This window comes from Populus alba, chromosome 8 (genome assembly GCF_005239225.2).
Source record: "Populus alba chromosome 8, ASM523922v2, whole genome shotgun sequence".
Taxonomy (NCBI): Eukaryota; Viridiplantae; Streptophyta; class Magnoliopsida; order Malpighiales; family Salicaceae; genus Populus; species Populus alba.
Window position 1 is genome coordinate 15,691,040 of NC_133291.1, and position 22,471 is coordinate 15,713,510.

The 22,471-nt window shown below is 35.8% G+C and overlaps 1 long non-coding RNA gene across 1 annotated transcript; it reads right to left on the reverse strand.

Annotated features, from left to right (window-relative positions):
• Window positions 1-20,905: 20,905 nt before the first annotated feature.
• On the reverse strand, window positions 20,906-22,219 carry LOC118061322 (uncharacterized). The gene is made up of 3 exons (XR_004689556.2): window positions 22,070-22,219; window positions 21,800-21,892; window positions 20,906-21,533 (listed from the first exon to the last, which is right to left on the reverse strand). It is a non-coding gene; the product is annotated as an uncharacterized lncRNA (long non-coding RNA).
• Window positions 22,220-22,471: the final 252 nt, after the last annotated feature.

Genomic DNA, 22,471 nt, shown 5'->3' on the forward strand with positions numbered 1-22,471 from the left:
CTTGATCCAAACAAGCCTTGGATCCTAGTTGAAAACAAACTATTAATTAAGCCCAAACATGAAAGAAAATAATAAAAATAAGTAACTTGTCATTAAATACCACCAGCTCTTCTTTCCTTGTGTAGCTAGGATGAATAAGGAATCCTTATAAGAAAAGGATTCTGAAACATTAATGAATCCTTGACACACTAGGAGATTATATTGCAACTCATTAAAGATCCTTGTGGAACTAGGAAATTCCCAAAACCAGCTCCCACATCCTTGGAGGAAAAGAATCCTAATCAAATAGGAAGTCCACAAGTCAAATGGAAGTAAATAACAAAATCCGTACAGCCTCTGTTGACCAGTATTGGGGTGCCTTACCGAACTCCGATTGACCTGTAATTTTAACCCAAGGTAGTAAGATATGTCTGGAGAGTCCACATAAAATATTAGCCCGATCCAACGGTCGTATTGAGAATTATGACTGTTGCCGTAAACCTGGACTGTTGCGCTTTTTACGCCAAAATCTGAATCTGACCTTACTTGGGTCGTATCACAGGGCTGAACCGTATCACTATGCCTCTTGCTCACTTTGGGGTTGATTGGCCCTATAACATTCAAACCCAACATATCAAAAGACCAAGGTGAGATCATATTGAATAGAGGTGTTGGAGGCACATTTATTCTATCACTATATATTTGACACTTATCGCATTTTCTAACATAGTCTATACAATCTCTCTCCATGGTTAACCAAAAATATCCCGACCTTTGTATATGCTTTGCTAGTGTATGCCCATTAGCATGTGTAGCACAAATCCCCTTATGAACTTCTTTTAATGCTTGTTCAATCTCATTTTCATTCAAACACCCGAGTAGAATCCCATCAAATGACCTTTTATATAAAATTTCTCCATCTAAGTAAAATTAATGGTCATTCTCCTCAAAGTCTCTTCATCTATCTTGGAAATCCCTTAAAGGTATTCTCTATGTTGGAGAAACTTATTGATGTCATTATAACATGGTTTCCCATCTAGAGATTCTTCAATTAAGCAACAATGGGCTTGAAAGCTTCTCTAACTTTGATATCTATTGGCTGGATCTTGTTTCTAGTATTGACTTGTGTCATTGAAGCTAAGGTTGCCAAGATATCAACATATTGATTCTTATCTCTACTTATATGGGTGAATTTGATCTTTTCAAATTCATTGGCTACCTCGAGAGATAATTTTAATATAGCTTCAATTTCTCATCCTTGGTTTGCCACTCACCTTTGACTTTGCAGATGATTAGTAAGGAATCCCCGAAGACCTCAAGCTTCTTGGCTTTAAGTTCTAAAGCAGCTTCCAGGCCAATGATGCAGGCTTCATCCTCGACCATATTGTTGGTACATTCAAATAGTAGCCTTGTTGAAAGGAGCTTTATTCTTTAGAAAGCATTTCACAGCCATTTTTGCCGTTTTAGGGATTTTAGGCTTTCCCAACACTACACCTTCAGGAACTCATTCCGTATTCACAATTTCAAATGCATGAATATTACCATGTCTACAATCTTTCGCTTCAATGAAGGGTATGGCTATATTTTTTATCATGGAAACTGTCTCTTCAGCTTTGACAAGTTATCAACATTCCATTCATGATATACTTTGAACACTAGTGTAGTGAAGAAGTCACCGCTCCAACTGCATGAATCCATAACCTCCCTAATAATACGTTGTAAGATGGGTGAATGTCCATTACTTGTAATGTTACCAGGAACATCAGTGGCCCTACATATAGCTCCACAAGAAAATGCATGATCTCATTAAAACAAAAGCGCTCGGTTACCATAGAAAATATTTCGGTATCATGAACTAAATTACCGACAAGATCAGCACAAGTCAAAACAAAGCAAAACAAATCCGAACATGATCAAACAAGAGCAATTACTTTTTAAAAACAACAGGAGCAATCTCCATCTTTCAATTCAGGTACACCTCCTTCAGCCAATCTTCTCACGAAAAATCTTGTAGTGGGTTCATCAGTGGTGTGAATGGAAAGTTGTGGTAGAACTTCATCCTTCGCTTTTAGATCTGCTTCCTTTATATGTTTTTCTTCTTGGCTCTCCAGGGTACTGATGTGGAGATCTACTATGCCGGATCTAATCACTTATGCAGTGACATGACCAAAAGCTTGATGTCTTCTCCCAAGTGCAGGAGTGTCGAAGTAATAAATAACCCGGCAAGACCGGGGTCGAACCACATAGAGGTTAATTGTATAAATTATAAATAACAACGCAACAATAACAATAATAACGATAATAATAACAATAGTAGTACTAGTACTAGTAATAATAATAATAATAATACTCAGTACGTGGCGTTGTTATACCTGAGAATGATCTAAAAGATCGGGTCACAGGTTTCCAGCCTATATACTGAGTTTATGAAAAGATCAAAGAGATATATTATATAATATAAACAGAATGCAAATAATAATAATAATAATATAATAATAATAATAATAATAATAATAAAAAAGAAGAAGAAGAAGAAGATGAAGAAATTAATGAGAACTTGAGATGAAAGATTAATGTAAGGATTAAACAACGATAAAAACAAATGTCAAGGTTAGAGGATCCACTAATGGTACTTCAAAACAAGTATAATATAAACTCTTATTACTCAATTGGAAACCACACATAAAGAAGGTTCCAATCAGATTATAAATTGTTAACATGATTACATTAGTTATCTTATTCGAATAAAGCTAATACTTGTAAATGTTGGCAAGCATTCATGATTATAACTTATGTTAACAACAAATCAAGTTCCTTTCATAGCTCAGGTGTCGGTTATACCATACAGTATGGGCTATGAAAGTACCAAGTATTTGTTGTACCAAGTGTTATACAACATAAATCTAGATTAACCATTTAACAAGCAAAGTATTAAAAGTGAACAAGATAACAAATATAAAACATGTTAGTATCCAATGTTAAGGTCCATTTTAAGTTTATATTATACTTATTCTTACACCATTAGTGTACCCTTTTCATCTTGACATAATTAACTTAGCTAAACATAATGAAAGAAAGAAACATAGATGAACAAGATAAGAACATAAATGAGAAAGAAGTTAACTAAGTAAAGGAAAGGAAATGAAGTGCATAAACTTGATATTAATGAAAACAAAACATAAGCAATACAAAGAGAGAAAGCAAGAGCATGATCTTGATCTGGAAACCAAGATGCCTCAATACATGGTAAGTGCCTCCTTTTATAGGCCAAAATTTGGAACTATTGATTTGTTAATTAATTGATGAGTGGGTGGCCACATCTTGACTTGGTGACAATTCTTATCTTCTTGTCTGAACAAGACATCATTTATAACATCATAATTTGCCCAGAATCCTTAGGAATGTTCTAGGAAATTGTCTCAGCTTTCCAACAAAAAAAAAGATGAGGTCATTTGGACTTCTAGAACTCAAGATATGGGCTGAACACTAAATAGTATCTGGGCTGCAGGACAGCATCGAACTTCTTCATTGTTCCTTCAGTTTGGACTTCAAAACGGCCTTTTTAAATCTTGGGCTCCTCATGAAAGTTGTAGGCCTTTGTCTTACCTTTCCATCCATATAAAATGGACCTAAATCCGAGATCTAGAGCTCCAGATATGATCCAATTACTGAGCAATGTTCCGGTTTGGACTGCACCGGCATCTCTTTTCTAAGTTTGGCCATCTCTTTGTCCTTTCACTTTCAATACTTAAACTCATCAATCAATCCTTTTATTTATGTGATAGGCCTGCATTTAAGATGAGCATTTACCATAAATTAAGGTATCTTATAGTATCAAACTTGTTATTATAAAACATGTTTTAGTTAAGGAGTTATTGATACTTCAAGTGCAAAATGATGATATAAAACCTTGATAAACATGCACTTTTAAGTACTAATCACACCCCCCAACCAGCTTATTACTAGTCCCTAGTAATCTAAAGCGTTAAAATAGAGAAACAATTTGCAAGTATGACAAAGCAAGACATTCATCATTCAACTTCTATTAATCTATCCAGATAAACAAACTCTCATTAAATTTATATTACTGCTTCATACTTCTTAAACAAGATATTAATAAACCTTCTTTTTATGTGCTCAATATATGAAAACATAGATTATGGGGCTTTTGTTGGAAAGAAACAATATTATGTTCAAATGTTTAAGGTGAACTTCCTTGGGTTGGGATTATTATTATTATTACTTTTTTTTTTCTCTTTTTATTTATTTATTTATTTATTTATATACATATACAACTTAAAAACACAATGTATCTTTAACCCATGTAACGAGTTTTAGGCTAATGACTCCCAGACCAGTTGGTCTTAGGGCATTAGGTGTTGAGACACCCCTACGAGCTTAACAACTCGGGTTGCAGATACTGATATGTAGATAGTGCAATGTTTGATTCCCTTAAGCTTTTCTCCTTAACCCATGTAACAAGCTTTGGGCCAATAGCTCCCAAGTCAGTTGACTTTAGGGCATTAGGTGTTAAAACACCCCTTCGGGCTTAATTGCTTAGGTTAGGGAGGCTACGAAACCAAACTTATCTACGTTTTTATTATCATCAATATTATCATCATTTTTTTTTTTTTGCAAATTATATACTATCCCTTACCCTTAATTGTTACCTTCAACAAAAGAACATAAATAATGTAATAATCCAATGTGCAACCCACAATCATATGTTAAAGTGTGTGTGTGAAAATGAAGGTTTAATAATACTTGTTAAATGAGTATATGAGCAGAATCAAGTGATAACAATGCGAGAGTTTGTAAACCTGAATATTTCAAGAAGTATTCTAATAGGCCTTGTTATGAATATTGCAAATAACCATTAGAAAATTTTTACTAAGATGCGTCTCAAGAATAATTCCTCTTTACTCTGCCATCCTAGTAATAACAGTTTTGCCAAATGGTTTTTTAAAAACAACAACAGTTAGTTGGTTAGTTTTTTTTTTTTAAAGTACTACCATCTCCCCCCAACCAAAACGAGACATTGTCCTCAATGTCCTAAGGTAGAAAGATAGAGTATAGAAGACATCACCTGAAACAGCGAACAATGACAAACCTGAAACACACTTAAACAAATATAAGAAGTAACAAAACAAAATAATATGCTATTAATAAAACCAAAAGACACAAGGTTTCACAGATGAAGGCTCAAATCTAATCTAAGCTTTTTACGGCTTTCCTTAGCTGACTAATCTAGGCGACTCATGCAAGGATCAATGACAGGGATGAAAGATTGTAGTTGGTCAATCAATTGTTCAGCAGTAGCAGCAGAGATTATGATTTGTCGTGCTGAAGATGTTAGAAATTCCTGTTCCACAGCTTGATCAAGGAAAGACAACAACTTATCATAAAAACCATTAACATTTAACAAACCTATAGGTTTATGGTGAATGTGCAGTTGGGCCCAAGATGAAATATGAAAGATCTCTTCCAATGTGCCCAGACCACCTGGTAAGGCAATGAAGGCATTAGTATGGCTAAACATGGCGTTCAGTCGATCAGACATTGTTGGGACCTGTAGTTCCTCTCCAATTGTTTTTCCAATGATGGCCCCATTTGCTAAAGCTTTGGGGACAACCCCCAAAACTTGACTGCCTCCTAAAAATACAGCCATTGACACACCTCCCATTAACCCAAGGCTGCCTCCCCCATACACTAAATGAATCTTTCTCTCAGCTAGTACCCGACCAAGATGATTTGCTGATTCTAAAAACTCTTTTTCTTTCTCAGGGCTGGATCCACCGAAAACACAAATATTTCTTATGTGATGACTTGAGGAACCTGCCATTTCTACACACTTTTATATTTGATGAATGTATGGGATGAGTAGAAATGAAGGGAAGGAAGAGAAGAATTTATAGATGAAAAAGTGAAAATGTAATCATACCACCTATATATAGGCCAGCTGTAGTCTCACACACTCTCTCTTTATTTATTTATTTTGAAAAAGCATGTATGTACAGGTAGTTGTGATTGTGGCTCACATCTTCCCTTGGTTTTACGTCCAAGAACGGCTTAAACGCCCTCTATGGGTCGGGGATAGGCTTCCCATCTAGTTTTCTTAAAAACTGGCAAACAGGGTCTTTTTTAGTCAGATTCCCAAGACTAAGTCGATCATGTTCTTTATGGAATTGTGGCCATAAATCATGAATTACACGATGTACATCTCTACTAGGATGCGTCTTAAGGGTCAACAAAAGATTATCTAAAGACCCCTTACTCAAGCCATCCTTAATGAATTGTATTTTATCTTCACGGTTTACAGATACCATTCCTAAAGAACAACATGTCGCATTACAAGTCCATCTGGCACATCTGTGACAGACTTTCAGTCGTTTTGCACGACGTTTCTTTGCAAAAGTGCTTTTACCTGTTCCAGGCATGTGTGAAATGAAAGAATTGGAGGACTCACCTGATAATCGGACCTTTGCTTCAATCAGCCAACGAATATCTTCATGAATTCCATGGTTCATTAACAACCTCAATCTTTCACACCTAGCACGGTAAATTTTTGTAATCGCACTCTGAGGCAGAGCGGGAAAATACTTTTTCACTTTTTCAAGAGTGGTGTCCATTTTCAAATGAGAATTTGATGGGAGATTCAAAGAAAGAAGAAAGAGGAGAGAATTGCACAATTATATACACAAATATCAGTTATCATGGGAAACTGAAAGAACCGACTTAAAAGTCACGGAGTACCGTTATCTGCCATTTGACCGGGGTGAGAGAAACTAGCAAAACAAAAGATACACCAAAACAAACACAAAACAATGTGAGAAAAAGAATCAATCTTTATATATAGGATCACTCAATTCAGTAGAGTCATTTTCAACTGAAAAATTGTCAAAATAAACTTTCAACCGATGCCCATTTACCTTGAAAACATTGCCATTCTTTGGATTCTCGATATCACAGGCCCCATATGGATACACATGTTTCACAATAAAAGGACCGCTCCATCTTGATCTTAGTTTTCCAGGAAATAAATGGAGTCGAGAATTATAAAGCAAGACTTTTTGACCAACATTGAATGTTTTTCTTAGTATTTTCTTGTCATGAAACTCTTTGATTCTTTCTTTATGAATTCTTGAATTGTCATATGCATCATTTCTAATTTCCTCAAGCTCATTTATTTGCAATTTTCGCAGCTGACTATCATCATCAATGTTTGAATTGAAAGCTTTAATAGCCCAATAAGCTTTATGTTCAATTTCCACAGGCAAGTGACAAGGTTTTTCATAGACTAGTCTATAAGGTGACATACCTAATGATGTTTTAGATGCAGTTCGATAAGCCCAAAGTGCATCATTAAGTCTTAAAGACCAGTCTTTCCGATTAGGGTTCACTGTTTTCTCCAAGATTTGTTTGATCTCCCTATTAGCAACCTCTACTTGTCCACTTGTCTGAGGGTGATATAAGGAGTGGCAACTTTGTGTGTGATTCCATATTTCTTCATTAAAGAAGCAAATGGCTTGTTGCAGAAATGTGTTCCACCATCACTTATTATGGCTCGAGGGATTTCAAATCGACTCAAAATATTGTCTTTCAAAAACTTTATCACTGTTTTGTGATCATTGTTTCGACTTGGAATTGCCTCTATCCATTTTGAAACATAATCTACTGCGACTAATATGTACACAAAACCAAATGGAGGAAATGGACCCATGAAATCTATACCCCAACAGTCAAAGATCTCAATGACAAGAATCGGATTTAAAGGCATCATGTGACGTTTTGAAATAGATCCCAATTTTTGACAATTTTCACAAGTCTTGCAGAATGCATGTGAGTCTTTGAACATGGTGGGCCAATAAAATCCACTTTGTAAGATTTTTGCAGTTGTCTTTCTTGATGAGAAATGACCCCCACATGCCTCAGAATGACAAAATTTAATGACACTACTTACCTCATTGTCAGGAATGCATCTTTGAAATATTTGATCAGGACAATATTTGAATAAATAAGGGTCATCCCAATAAAAGTTCTTCACTTCGTTCAAGAACTTTCTTTTGTCTTGGGTACTCCAATGAGCTGGCAATTGTCCTGAAACAAGAAAATTAACAATATTAGCAAACCAAGGCATCATAGAAACGGAAAATAAAGATTCATCGGGAAAGTAGTCATCGATTGGTGTGATGTCAGATTTCGAATCTGTTGTCAATCTTGACAAATGATCTGCAACAACATTTTCGGTGCCTTTCTTGTCTTTGATTGTGATATCAAATTCTTGAAGTAACAAAATCCACCGCACCAATCTAGCCTTAGAATCTTTCTTAGAAAGAAGATATTTCAATGCTGCATGATCACTAAAACCAACAACAGGTGAGCCAACAAGATAAGACCTGAATTTATCACAAGCAAATACTACTGCAAGTAATTCTTTTTCAGTGGTGGTGTAATTCATTTGAGCACTATTTAAAGTTTTACTTGCATAGTAAATCACATAAGGTTTCTTATCTTTTTTTTGTCCCAAGACAGCACCCACGACATAATCACTAGCGTCACACATTATTTTAAAAGGTAATGACCAATCAGGAGGTTGAATGACAGGAGCAGAAGTAAGCAAGTTTTTAAGTTTAACAAAGGCTTCTTCACAATGTTCAGTCCATTCAAAAATATTATCCTTTGTTAGAAGGTTACTCAAGGGCTTAGATATTACACTAAAATCTTTGATGAACCTTCTGTAAAAACCAGCATGTCCTAAGAATGATCTAACATCTTTAACAGATTTTGGTGTTGGTAAGTTGGCAATTAACTCGATTTTAGATTTATCAACCTCAATTCCTTTCGATGAAACAATGTGACCAAGTACAATGCCGTTTGTTACCATAAAGTGATATTTTTCCCAATTCAATACAAGATTCTTCTCTTCACACCTGCTCAAAACCTTTTCTAAGTTAGTCAAACAATCATCAAATGAATCACCAAAAACAAAAAAATCATCCATAAAAATCTCAAGAAAACGTTCAACCATATCACTGAATATGCTAAGCATGCATCTTTGAAATGTGGCTGGTGCATTACATAATCCAAAAGGCATCCTTCGATATGCAAAAGTACCAAATGGACATGTGAAAATAGTCTTCTCTTGATCTTCCAATGCAATTTCAATTTGATTGTAACCTGAATAGCCATCTAGGAAACAGTAAAATTCATGACCTGCAACTCTTTCTAGGATTTGGTCCATGAAAGGTAAAGGGAAATGATCTTTTCTAGTCATTGAATTAAGTTTCCTATAGTCAATGCACATGCGCCAACCAGTAACAGTCCTAGTTGGAATTAACTCATTTTTCTCATTTGTTATCACAGTGACGCCAGACTTTTTGGGTACAACTTGTGTAGGACTTACCCATTTGCTGTCAGAAATAGGATAAATGATTCCATTATCTAGAAGCTTAATGACTTCATTTTTCACTACTTCTTTCATATTAGGATTAAGCCTTCGTTGCATTTCTCTAGAGGGTTTAGCATTTTCCTCCAAATAAATCCTGTGTGCAAATCAAAGGGCTAATTCCTTTTATGTCAGCTATGGTCCATCCTAATGAATTTTTGTGCATTTTCAGAGTCTGTAATAACTTACCTTCTTGATGTGCATTAAGTTTGGAAGAGATTATTACCGGAAAAGTTTCATTTTCTCCCAAAAATGAGTATTTGAGATTAAATGGTAACGGCTTCAATTCAGGTTTTGGTGGTTGAACACTTGAAGGTATGGGCTCAATTGATCGTGGTGGCAATTCTTCAATTTGTGGTCTCCAATTGCATGCCTTTGATTCCTGAAAGTAGACCATTTGCAAATCATCAGATTCATCAATCTCAGTTTCACTAGAAGTGGTTTGAAATTGATTATGAACTAATTTTTCAATAAAGTCCACTTCCTGTAAATCATTATCATCTCCAGGTTGCTTGTAAATGTTGAAAATATTCATCTCCAATGTCATGTTTCCAAATGATAGCTTCATCAGTCCATTCCTACAATTAATCAATGCATTAGAAGTGATAAGAAATGGACGTCCTAAAATGACAGGAATTGAATTACATGCTTCAACAGGTTGTGTATCCAAGACAACAAAATCTACAGGGTAAATGAATTTATCAACTTGTACTAACACATCCTCAACTATTTCTCTAGGCACTTTTACAGATCTATCGACAAGTAAAAGAGTTATAGAGGTTGGTTTTAACTCACATAGATTGAGACTTTGAAACACTGAATATGGAAGTAAATTCACACTAGCTCCAAGATCAAGTAAGGCTCTTTCAATTTTATGTTCTCCAATAAAGCAAGAAATTGTAGGACAACCAGGGTCTTTATATTTCAAAGCATTATTGTTTTAAAGAATGGCACTTGTTCGGCTAAAAAGGCTTTCTTTTTCATATTCAGTTTTCTCTTCACGGTGCACAGATCTTTCAAAAATTTAGCATAGGAAGGAACCTATTTAATAGCATCCAACAAAGGTATATTGATCCTTACCTGTTTGAAAGTTTCAAAGATTTCAGAGTTGTGATTGACTTTCCTTTGTTTGGTCATGGCATGAGGAAATGGAAGTGCTGGCGGGGAATCAGCCTTCTCTTTGCAATGTTCAGGTTCAACCCATTCCTTACCCTCAGAGATAGACTCATCATCTTTCTCACAAGGTTCAAGAATGAGTTTTTCAATAACCTTACCACTACGAAGAGTGATGACTGATTTGACTTGATCCATGTGTTGGCTTCTAGAACGACTCGCATTTGCATTGTATTGCCCTTTTGGATTTTGCTGTGGTTGAGATGGAAACTTACCTTTCTCTTGGAAACTGAGAGCAGATGTTAATTTTGCAAGAGCATCTTTAAAATCTTTCATGCTTTGAGCAAGTTGAGTATTGATTGTCTCCTGCTTTTCAATGAATGCATGCAATGTTTCCTCAAAATTTCTTCTAGGAGGTGGAGCATAAGGAGGTGCATATCCATGAGAATTTTGAAAATTATAGTGTGCTTGAAACGGTGGCTGTGAAGTTTGTGCATTGTTGCTATCACTCTTCCAACTAAAATTTAAGTGATTTCTCCAACCAGGGTTATACGTTTGGGAGTATAGGTTATGGTTGAGTCTTTGGAAACTGTTTAAAGCATGGGCTTGTTCATGGAGGCATTCCTTAAAAGAAGGCAAAGTTGGACAGTCATTTGTTGAGTGTTCCTTGGTTTCACAGATTTGACACACAATGTCTTGAACAGATTTTAATTGACCACTCTTTTTCAATTCAAATGCTTCGACTTTTCTAGCTAAAGATGCAAACTTGGCTTGGAGGTCATGATCTTCCCTCAATAACTTGTAATAGTAATAAATAATAATAATAATAATAATAAACTTGGCTTGGAGGTCTCAAAAACTTGACACGACCAAAAGCTTGATGTCTTCTCCCAAGTGCAGGAGTGTCCAAGTAATAAATAACCCGGCAAGACCGGGGTCGAACCACAGAGAGGTTAATTGTATAAATTATAAATAACAACGCAACAATAACAATAATAACGATAATAATAACAATAGTAGTACTAGTAATAGTAATAATAATAATAATACTCAGTACGTGGCGTTGTTATACCTGAGAATGATCTAAAAGATTGGGTCACAGGTTTCCAGCCTATATACTGAGTTTATGAAAAGATCAAAGAGATATATTATATAATATAAACAGAATGCAAATAATAATAATAATAATAAAAGAAGAAGAAGAAGAAGATGAAGATATTAATGAGAACTTTGAGATGAAAGATTAATGTAAGGATTAAACAACGATAAAAACAAATGTCAAGGTTAGAGGATCCACTAATGGTACTTCAAACAAGTATAATATAAACTCTTATTACTCAATTGGAAACCACACATAAAGGAGGTTCCAATCAGATTATAAATTGTTAACATGATTACATTAGTTATCTTATTCGAATAAAGCTAATACTTGTAAATGTTGGCAAGCATTCATGATTATAACTTATGTTAACAACAAATCAAGTTCCTTTCATAGCTCAGGTGTCGGTTAAGGTCCAACGTTAAGGTCCATGTTAAGTTTATATTATACTTATTCTTACACCATTAGTGTACCCTTTTCATCTTGACATAATTAACTTAGCTAAATATAATGAAAGAAAGAAACATAGATGAACAAGATAAGAACATAAATGAGAAAGAAGTTAACTAAGTAAAGGAAAGGAAATGAAGTGCATAAACTTGATATTAATGAAAGCAAAACATAAGCAATACAAAGAGAGAAAGCAAGAGCATGATCTTGATCTAGAAACCAAGATGCCTCAATACATGGTAAATGCCTCCTTTTATAGGCCAAAATTTAGAACTATTGATTTGTTAATTAATTGATGAGTGGGTGGCCACATCTTGACTTGGTGATAATCCTTATCTTCTTGTCTGAACAAGACGTCATTTCTAACATCATAATTTGCCCAGAATCCTTAGGAATGTTCTAGGAAATTGTCTCAGATTTCCAACAAAAAAAAAGATGAGGTCATTTGGACTTCTAGAACTCAAGATATAGGCTGAACACTAAATAGTGTCTGGGCTGCAGGACAGCATCGGACTTCTTCGTTGTTCCTTCAGTTTGGACTTCAAAACGGCCTTTTTAAATCTTAGGCTCCCATGAAAGTTGTAGGCCTTTGTCTTACCTTTCCATCCATATAAAATGGACCTAAATCCGAGATCTAGAGCTCCAGATATGATCCAATTACCGAGCAATGTTCCGGTTTGGACTGCACCGGCATCTCTTTTCTAAGTTTGGCCATCTCTTTGTCCTTTCACTTTCAATACTTAAACTCATCAATCAATCCTTTTATTTATGTGATAGGCCTGCATTTAATTTAAGCATTTACCATAAATTAAGGTATCTTATAGTATCAAACTTGTTATTATAAAACATGCTTTAGTTAAGGAGTTATTGATACTTCAAGTGCAAAATGATGATATAAAACCTTGATAAACATGCACTTTTAAGTACTAATCATGCAGCCCTTAGGAAAGATACTTGGAGCGGTGGGATAACAAATTCCTCTTCTTCTGACTCTCTTCCTTCAATCCTTGCCATTCTTGCCTCCTTTCTTATCTGGACATCCAGTTTGTAATCATCTTTCTTGGGCTTATATCCAAGCCCAAACCTTTGATCCGCACTCTTTAGCTTGATTGATCCAGTCTTCTTATTACATTGGAAAGGAGCCCTATTCTTCAGAAAGCATTTCGCAGCCATTTTTGCCACTCAAAGGATTCTAGGCTTTCCCAGCACTGCACCTTCAGGAACCCATTCCGTATTCACAATTTCAAATGCATGAATATTACCATCTCTAAAATCTTCTGCTTCAATGAAGGGTATGGCTACATTTTTTATCATGGAAATTGTCTCTTTAGCTTTGACAAGTTACCAAGAACATATGTGGTCCCACATATAGCTCCTCTTCTAGGATCCCAATTATCTTTCTTAGCGAACCATTATATGCTCTCGCCATCAATGTGCTAGGTTTCATATGTGATTGATTGATAGCATTTCTTTCAACATATGCCTTGGTAGGACGTTCAATGCAAAACCATTATTGAGTACCTTTCCGATTAGAATATCCTTACACCGCACTGTAATGTATAGTGACTTGTTATGCCTAGTACAATCGGGACCCAATTCATCTTCAATGAAGCAAACGTAATTCAAGGCTTGGATTCTTCCCACTAAATGTTTCATGGCTTCTTAATTGATGTCTTGAGGAACGTATGCCTCATTCAATACTTTCTGTAAAGCCTTCCTAAGTGGCTCCGAGCTTAGAATCAAAGACAACAGTGCTATTCTTGCTGGAGTTTTCTTGAGATGTTCAACAACATTATATTTACTGTGTTTCATCAGCTTCAAGAATTCATTGGTTTCCTCTTCTGTGACAGGTTTGTTTATTTCCTCGGTTGCATCAACCCCCTCTTTACCCTTAGCTTTTCTCTGTTTTTACAATTCTTCTGGAGTGAAATATATGCCAATATGGGTTAATCCTTCAATTTCTGCTTGAAAAATTGGGGGTTGCTGGGTGCTTTTAAAGGAACACCCATAATCATAAGGCAAGGCATTGTAACTCCCTTTATGTGCCACTACTGGTTTGGATAAGACCAGTTTGGGTGGCTTTCCTGTAACGAATTGTACTCGACACACCTCTTTATTTGGTGCTTCCATCATGGACACCACCTCACCTATTGCTTTCTCAATTCATAGCAATCCACGACTCATCATTTGTAGTACTTTTTTTATGAAAACCCTCACACTAGCTAATCACATGGCCTTTTATATTATGATGGCCTTCTATATTATGATACTCACAACACTTCTCGCTACCCTCTTTGTACCTTGCATCTACCATCATTTGATAGATCCTATCCATTGGCACCTTCAAGATTTTTTAGTATTCTATTTCTAACATGTTTACAGACCCATTACTTGAAGCATGATTAGGTAGAGGGTTCACATTCACATTAGAGGCATCTTCAAAAGTTATCCATCCTGCTTTGATCAATTATAGAAGCTCTCTCTTGAAAGCGTTATAAGTATCGATGTTATGTCCAGCTACACCGGCATGGTATTCACATGCAAGATTTGGCTTATACCAGCTAGGGTAAGGCGGTTGTAGGGTGCCAAAGGTATGGGGGCTTCTTGTCCGATACTTAGTAGCTTCAGCGGTAACAACAATGGAGGCAATTGTTCTTGGGTTCTTTGATAGTTCTTTTTTGAGAAACTTGCAGCTTGGTTTTTTACTTGGTGGTTTTGGGGTTCAGGTTTTCTAGCTACGATTAGGAAGTTGAAATTGGTGTTAGCAATTTGGGATGAAAGGGATGGAGTGTTATATCTTTAGAATTGGCCTTTCTTGCTTTTATAGCTATTTTCAACATGATCAATCTCCTTCTTTTTTACTTTGAAACCTTTTTTTCCATGGGTGCAGAGATTCTCTCACTCTTAACTCCTTACTTTATTCGCTCTGCTACTGCAATGCATCAGTGAATTGTTAAGCCGAACTACCCATCACGTGTTCGTAGTATAGCGCTTTTAGCATGTTAGCTAATAGAGCAACCATTTTCTTTTCTAGGAGTGGGGGATGTACATGTGCTGCCAAATCTCTCCATCTCTGGACATACTCCCTTATACTCTGTCTCCTTTCTCCAAATTAGACAAACTAGTTATATCTGGAGCAATATCCATGTTGTATTTGTATTGCTAGATGAAAGTGTCTACGAGATCCTTCCAGGTATGAATCCTGGTATTATCTAACCTCATATACTAGCTCAATGCTGCTCCACTCAAGCTGTCTTGGAAGAAGTACATCAGTAGCTTCTCATTGTGCATCACTTCTGCCATTTTATTGCAATAAGATTTGATATGGGTAACAAGGCATTGAGTTCCGGTATATTTGATAAATTCAGAATTGGGGCCAACTTCTTTATACTGTATATGGAGCAATGCACTTTAGTTATGTGCGATAATTCTTCTACCTTGGTTCTTAAGCAATCCCCTTCGACTAATTGCATCATCTCAGATCTTTTACCGTATTCCAAAAAGGTAATGGAAGTCATGGTCTTAACTCAAAAATCCTACAGAGTTTAAATAAGTTCTAGGTTATATGAGGGATATGTTTTCTAACTAGTCTCAAAAGGTATATGAACTACCCGGTAACTACCTTTTGTGAAGGCAGTATGGAGGTTTACAAGGGATGGTTGGGGCACTGTGTCACTGCCATCACCGAGTAAACACTTGGCTTATAGTTGGATGTTTTACGAATTTAAACCTCAACTGAAAGTCATGAGACAAGTCGCCACTCCCCATTTAACCTAAAATTGAGTTTTATTTGCAAAATGCATGCTAAAGCAATAAAAAATACGAGCTAAAATTAAAGACCAACAAAAAGGCAAACAATCAAACAAGCAAAGCTTTGTCTAACCAGACAAAGTGTCCCAAGTGGAGTCACCATCCTGTCACGAGAGTGCGAGCACATCTAGTTACTGCTAAAAGGAGAAGAAACAGAGGCTTGCAAAGGAGAGGGGAATCTCGTGGTTGGAATTGTTGGAATGGCTGCTGTTGGGAAGGACAATAGCTTCTGGGCGAGGTGGTTAATGTTGCTGCTGCTTAGGTCTATGGCAATGGTAAAGAAGAAGAGTTTCACAATGAAGGGAGAGAGGTGGTGCAACCACTACGTGAGATGGTTTGATGGCTACTTGAGGTGGAGATGATGGTGAGAAGATAGGTGATGAGAGTGGTGGTGCCTGAAGGCCACGGCGAAGAGAGGAGAAAGGACCGGTTACAGAAGAAATGAGCAGGGAAGGCTGGTTTTTGGCCAACTTTGCATTCAATTTTCTCTTCCAAGGCATGAAATCCACTCCTATTTATAGAGGATCGAAGAGGGTAATCTTGTCTACATAGGAAAAAATTTTGAACCCTCAATTCGGTTAGGAAGGATCCCAATTGTTGGCTCAAAGTGTGCATCATGAGTTATTCAATCTGCAGAACAAAGCTGCCCGAGTTGGCTTGTTTAGGTTGGTGTCGGCGTCGTCTCATCATCATTCAGACTGAAATGTTCAGTTAGGGATGTAAAGAAACTACATGGGACCATTTGTGTGCACGTTTTGTTAGATTTGATGGAGAAATGAAGCATTAAATATATCTAAAAAGTAGTCACCCGAGCAGAATTCTCGAGCAAAATCGGGATGACAATGAACAATGCCTGGCGACACTTCATCTAGTCCTATATGTATATATATTCAATTTAGTTCTCTAACTTTCAATTGATTTCAATTGATTTCAATTGAACCCTAATTAACCCTAAACTTTGATTTAATGCAATTAGATCCTTGCAGAACTTCAACTTCAACCCTAAATTTACGCGCCTTATACAATTTGATCCTTGATCTCGGATTTATGCAATTTAACCCTTAATTGACAATTAAACTTCAATTTCACCCTCGGTTTTGTCAATTGAGCCCCATAGTTTGCCACCTCTTGCAAAATAGTCCTTAGCTGCGAATTATAGTAATTTAACCCCTAATTGACTCCAAAACTTGAAAAAAAAAAAAATTAGATCTCTTAAAATTTCAATCATCTCAACTAATCCCAAATTAGACTTCCAGGCTTAATTTTTCACTAATTAAGCTCTAAATAAAATTAATTTGACCCATTTAAAGTATAATTAAGTACTTGCACTTAATTAAATCCTTTAATTAGGTACCTAAAAAGTAGCCACCCGGGCAACATTCTCAGGCAAAATCAAAATCAAGGAAGACCAATGCCAAATGACGCATCAACTCGGTGCATGCATGACAAATGTATGAGTATGTAATCTACATGATGAACTCGTCCTTTGAGGAGTGACATGATCATAACTCTTATATGATAAAACAAAAATCTTAATTCTTTCTCAAACTCTAAAATGAAAATTTTCCAAGTGACAACCATTGTGTTACCCACAAGTCTTGAGTTCAAAATGCTTCAAGAAGGGTTTGCCCTGATGCAAATAACAATAGCACATACAACCTAAGGACAAGTTATATTCATTATGTGAACATGGGTAAGTTTTTTACCTTGTCTCAACAGGGTCTCATATCTGCCCACTAACAATCTTCGTAAAAATAGTATAGGGGCATTACGAGAAATGATTAAGGCACGTATACCCATATTTACCAAGTAGGTACTCGGATATGAGTTAGGTGTTTTACGCATCTGAACCTTAACCAATAATCACAGGACATATCGTTAATTCCCGACTTAACTTAGAAGCTTGTGTGTGCTTTCAAAAATAAATACATGTGATTCATGTGACAATTCTATAAAATGCATGGAAAAACATTAACAAAATAAAACAAAACACTTAAACATATCAAATACACAAAGCTTAGTCTAATATTGTAAAAAACAATACCTTCCCAAATGAAGTCGTCATTCTGTCGCATGTCCCTCGCGCAGCGTCGTTGGCAATTTCTGTTATTGCTTGTTGATTCTTAGAAGTCACCACCTAGTATTTGGTTCAAGGTTACTAGTACTAGTCTTGTCAGAGATTCACAGGTAAGCGACTAGTTGTGATTAGAAAAAGGTATTAGCACTCCTAGCGCACCCTACCTGAGATAAGCTACTTCGTAACTTGATGTAATTTCAAAGGTTTTGAAAGTTGTCTTGCTAATGATTTCTTAAAAAGAAAAAAACGAGTTCTTCTCAGTAATAAAATCCTTATCTTATTAGGTATAAAAAAAAACCTAATTGCTCTAGCATTAATAAAAACAAAACTAACTTTTCTATTTAGTATAAAAAATACATCTTACGTATAAGATTATAATCCCGAATACCAAAAGAAAAATATTTTTTTGATAGTTTTTGAAATATGAACTAAATTCAATGCAAATTAAAACATTTAATTTTTTTTTATCTTTAATGATAACTTTTCTGTCTTTTTAATTGTTATCATTAAAAAAATACATAAAAAAATATAAACACATCACTTTTTTAATATATTTTACCCACACCAAGACTACATATTGCAAAATACTCAACGTAATTATTAATCTAAGCAACACATTAAACAATTTAAATTTACAAAAAAATGCCCTAAAATAGAATCAGGAATAGTGCAGCCACAAGAACAGTGTTGTGAAGCTTCAAAGACAATATAAACAATGGCGGCGCGTCTGCTCCACGTGCAGCAGGCACTGGCAACGTGTGGGTTCACGCGCCGTCGCTAGTGAAGGCAAGAAAACTGGTGGATCGGGAAGGCCTTTCTCTCTTCTTCCTTTCCCTGACGATGGTGAGGAACTACATCATCTGCATCAACAAAAAACACACAATAGTTGATTGTACTTTACTTTTTCCTTTTCATTTGCTTCTCTCATTTCTCCTTCTTCAGATCTGTTTTTGTTCTTTTTGTCTGCCTTTCTCTGTTTCAGGTGGCCTGCGATAAGGCCAAAGGGTTGCTGGCAACCGAGTTTCTGGCAAGTCTGGCCGACGAAGATGGAGGAGAAAGAACTGTTGCCTGATAGTCGGTTCCAGTGGAAATAGGGTTGGATTTGAGGGCGCTGCTATACGTGGGCTACTGCTAAAGAGTCTACTCCAAGATCTTGGCGAGCTGCAGGGAACGAGGAAGATGGAAATGGGAGGCGGATAGTGAGAAGAAACGGATGAGGGAGATCTAGAGAGGGAGAAAAAGATGTGGCGGCTATGGCTTGGAGGCCGACTAAAGAGTAGATGCTGGTACTAAAGGTTAGCGAGAAAAGAGGAAGGTCTGTGTGTAGGGAGGTTGTAAGGTTGTGGATTTATTAGGGGGGAAGTTAGTGATGGTCGTGGGTAGGCTGAATGGGAGAGGAGGTCGTGTGTGAGGGTTGTTTTGGTGTGTTATTAGTTTATAGGAAAAAGGAAATGAGGGATCAACCGAGAAAGGAGAGGGTGAGGATGGCGACTGGAAGAGAAAAGTGAGGTGCCTGGGAAGAGAGGCTGGGAGGTGGTGTGTGGGGTTGAGAAGGGGGATGTGAGAGGAGAAGATGGACAAATCTAGGGAAAAAGAGGAAGTGCGGGGAAGCTTGTGTTGACGAGGGAAATGGAAGGGCTCGGGTTTGGTTTTGTCTAGGAGAGAAGACCAAAGGGAGAGGGGGGCGGTGGCTTTGGCTAGTTTTGGTGCAGGGGAACAAGGTCAAAAATCCAAAAGAAAGGGGGCGCCACCTCTTGGCCGAGAGAGAAAATTTAGGTTGAGGATTTTTATTTTTGTGGTTGTCTAAAATTTTTCTTTCTCAAAATTACTCCTTGTTTATGTGTTGGAAACTCTTATTTATATGAAAAAAATGTTGCTAGGTCTCAAACTTGGTCCCTTAACATCTGTTTGTTTTTTTTTTTTTTGTAAATTTGATTTTTCTTATTTTTTTGAATTTTTCTTATCAACATCGACTCAAATGAGAAAAATCATTGATTTCAAAAATAATACGTTAAAAGTCCAACGCGTTCTAAAAACCATTCAAAATTTAAATTCTTTTGAGACGATGCTGAAAATGCTAAAAACGACGCACATATATTAAAAATGTATTTTTTTGGATTTTCGTTACTTTTCACTATTTTTGTATTTTTCAAAAAATTTTATCAAAAAAATGAGTCAAAAAATTGAATAACAACAAAGATATTCAAATATCATGGTATTTATTTTTTTGGTATTACCATGGTACTAACTAGCTTGACAGAAAAATAAAAAGTACAACTTATATGCACTAAATTGTTTCATAGGCTTGCTAATGACAACTCACAATATTGTTGCACTTTTGAGAGAATAACTACAAAACTTAGTACATGTTGTTTATTGTTAATAAATACAAGTAAATTATGTGTCAAGAGCCCAAATTCTTGATCTTTAACTGCTGAAATATACTAAAGAAGAGAGAGGAGAGAGGAGATGACAAGTAAGAGTTATGTATTTCCTATCCTACAGGGAGTTCATTCTATTTTTAGCTTACCAAAAAAAAAGTTCATTCTATTTTTGCCTTCCAAGTCACAAACTTAAGTTATACTCTTGGATTTCATTTATAGACATTGAAGGATTGACTGCTATCAGAAACCATCATGGTAACAAAAAGCAAATTTGGTAATTCTAAATGCTAAATTATTTGGAAAAATGGAATCATGAAATCAGGCAAGGGACCAACTTGCTGCACTGACAACAAATTTACTCGTTCTCTTTTGGTTCCAAACAAAAATTTATGCCTTCAAATCCCAAATCAATTTGGAGTAACTGCTTTTCAATCATTAAAATCTTATAAATAAAATGTAAAATCTTATAACTGCTTTTCAATCATGAAATCACTAAACAAACTTTTAGTGACCATAAAATTAGCAGGGGAAAACCCAATTCTTGCTGAGCTAGCTAGGAAGTTTTTTTTTCTCAGTAATATTTTCAAGCAAAATATAACAGCAACAACACCAGCAAAAACCTACTATCAAAACCCAATTCAGAAAGCCATCAAAATTTGTTAGGGACAAATGGTGATAAAGCTCCAATTTCCTTGTCTGGTCAAATTTCCTAGCTTTCAAGAACCTGAAGGACACATATAGATTGATTATTTTAATCCTAATTAATTGGATAAATTATATATTAATTCTCAATCTTTATACACCTGCTATAAATTCTAAAATATATATAGAGTTTTGTCTTTTCCTTGACACTTTGATGCCATTGCATTTTTCTCATGCACTCCACTCTTTAGCAAATATTTATTTTTTCTTCAAAGCTATGATTGAAATTGAGATAGTACTGGGTATTCTTTAGCAACAAACAATGTGTACAAATAAATATATGGACACCCACATGTCATTTCCAACGAAGAAAAAAAAAAGACTAGCACTCCAAGGATGCAACGTGTGCTACCTTTATTTGGTAAATAAGGATGAATAGTTGGCTTTTACCTTTATATCCATAAAGTCCTTGGTATGGCTCTGATCGCCAGCATGTTATGTAGGAGAGTTGGATACAAAATAAGCAACTGGTGACTGCTAGCAAAAAGAATGAGCAAGCGACAATTAAAAGGAGAAGAAGGAAGCAAAAGATGGGGAACAAAGTTTAAGCAAAAGAAACTATTAGCTGATCTAGAACCGGACATCCATGCACATAAAATTGGAATCAGGAAGAGACAAAGAAAAACCCCCAAAGGATTCTATTTTTTTCTAATTTCTTCTCTGGTACCATGTCCGTGGAAGACCTAACCACATCTATGTTACTTCTACATAGACAAACAAAAAAAGCCAGATAGTTATACCTGAAAGTACTTGGAAAATCTAGAGTGGGTGGAGCTTTTGTTGCGGAGTTGTGATTCCCATTTCAAGCCTCTTTAGCCGTTCTTGTTGAAATTCTAAAAAATCAAGAAATTAAAAGAAAAACTCAATCCACATCAATTTCATAAGCAACCCAAGAAAAAAAGAAAATATTGGATGATCATAAAATTGATATATAACCCACAAATTAAAAACTCAAAAACCCTAAATCAAACAACCCAGCAAGCATCAAATCGGGGAAAAAATCAAATTACCTGAGAGTGTACAGAGTAGTTGTTGTTATGAATGAAAGAAAAGAGAGAAAACTTGTTTGATTCCAATCAAAAGACTCACTGCCTACCCACTCTTTTGGATGGAGAAGAAAGAAATGATATAAAATCAAAGAGAGATAGATAGAGAGAGAGAGAGAGAGAGTAAGGTTGTTAAAATCGCGATTTTGACACGGCACGGAAAGCACTAAACAAACTCGGATCGTAAAATTGGATCGTAAAATCGTAAGGAATTTTAAAATACATAAAAAAAATCCATGCTTCAAATAAAAATTCATAGCACATTAAAATACATGCTTCAAATAAAAATACATACATAATTCAAGCACCTTCAAATACATGCTTCAAATAAAAATCCATACATAGTTCAAGCACCTTAAAATACAT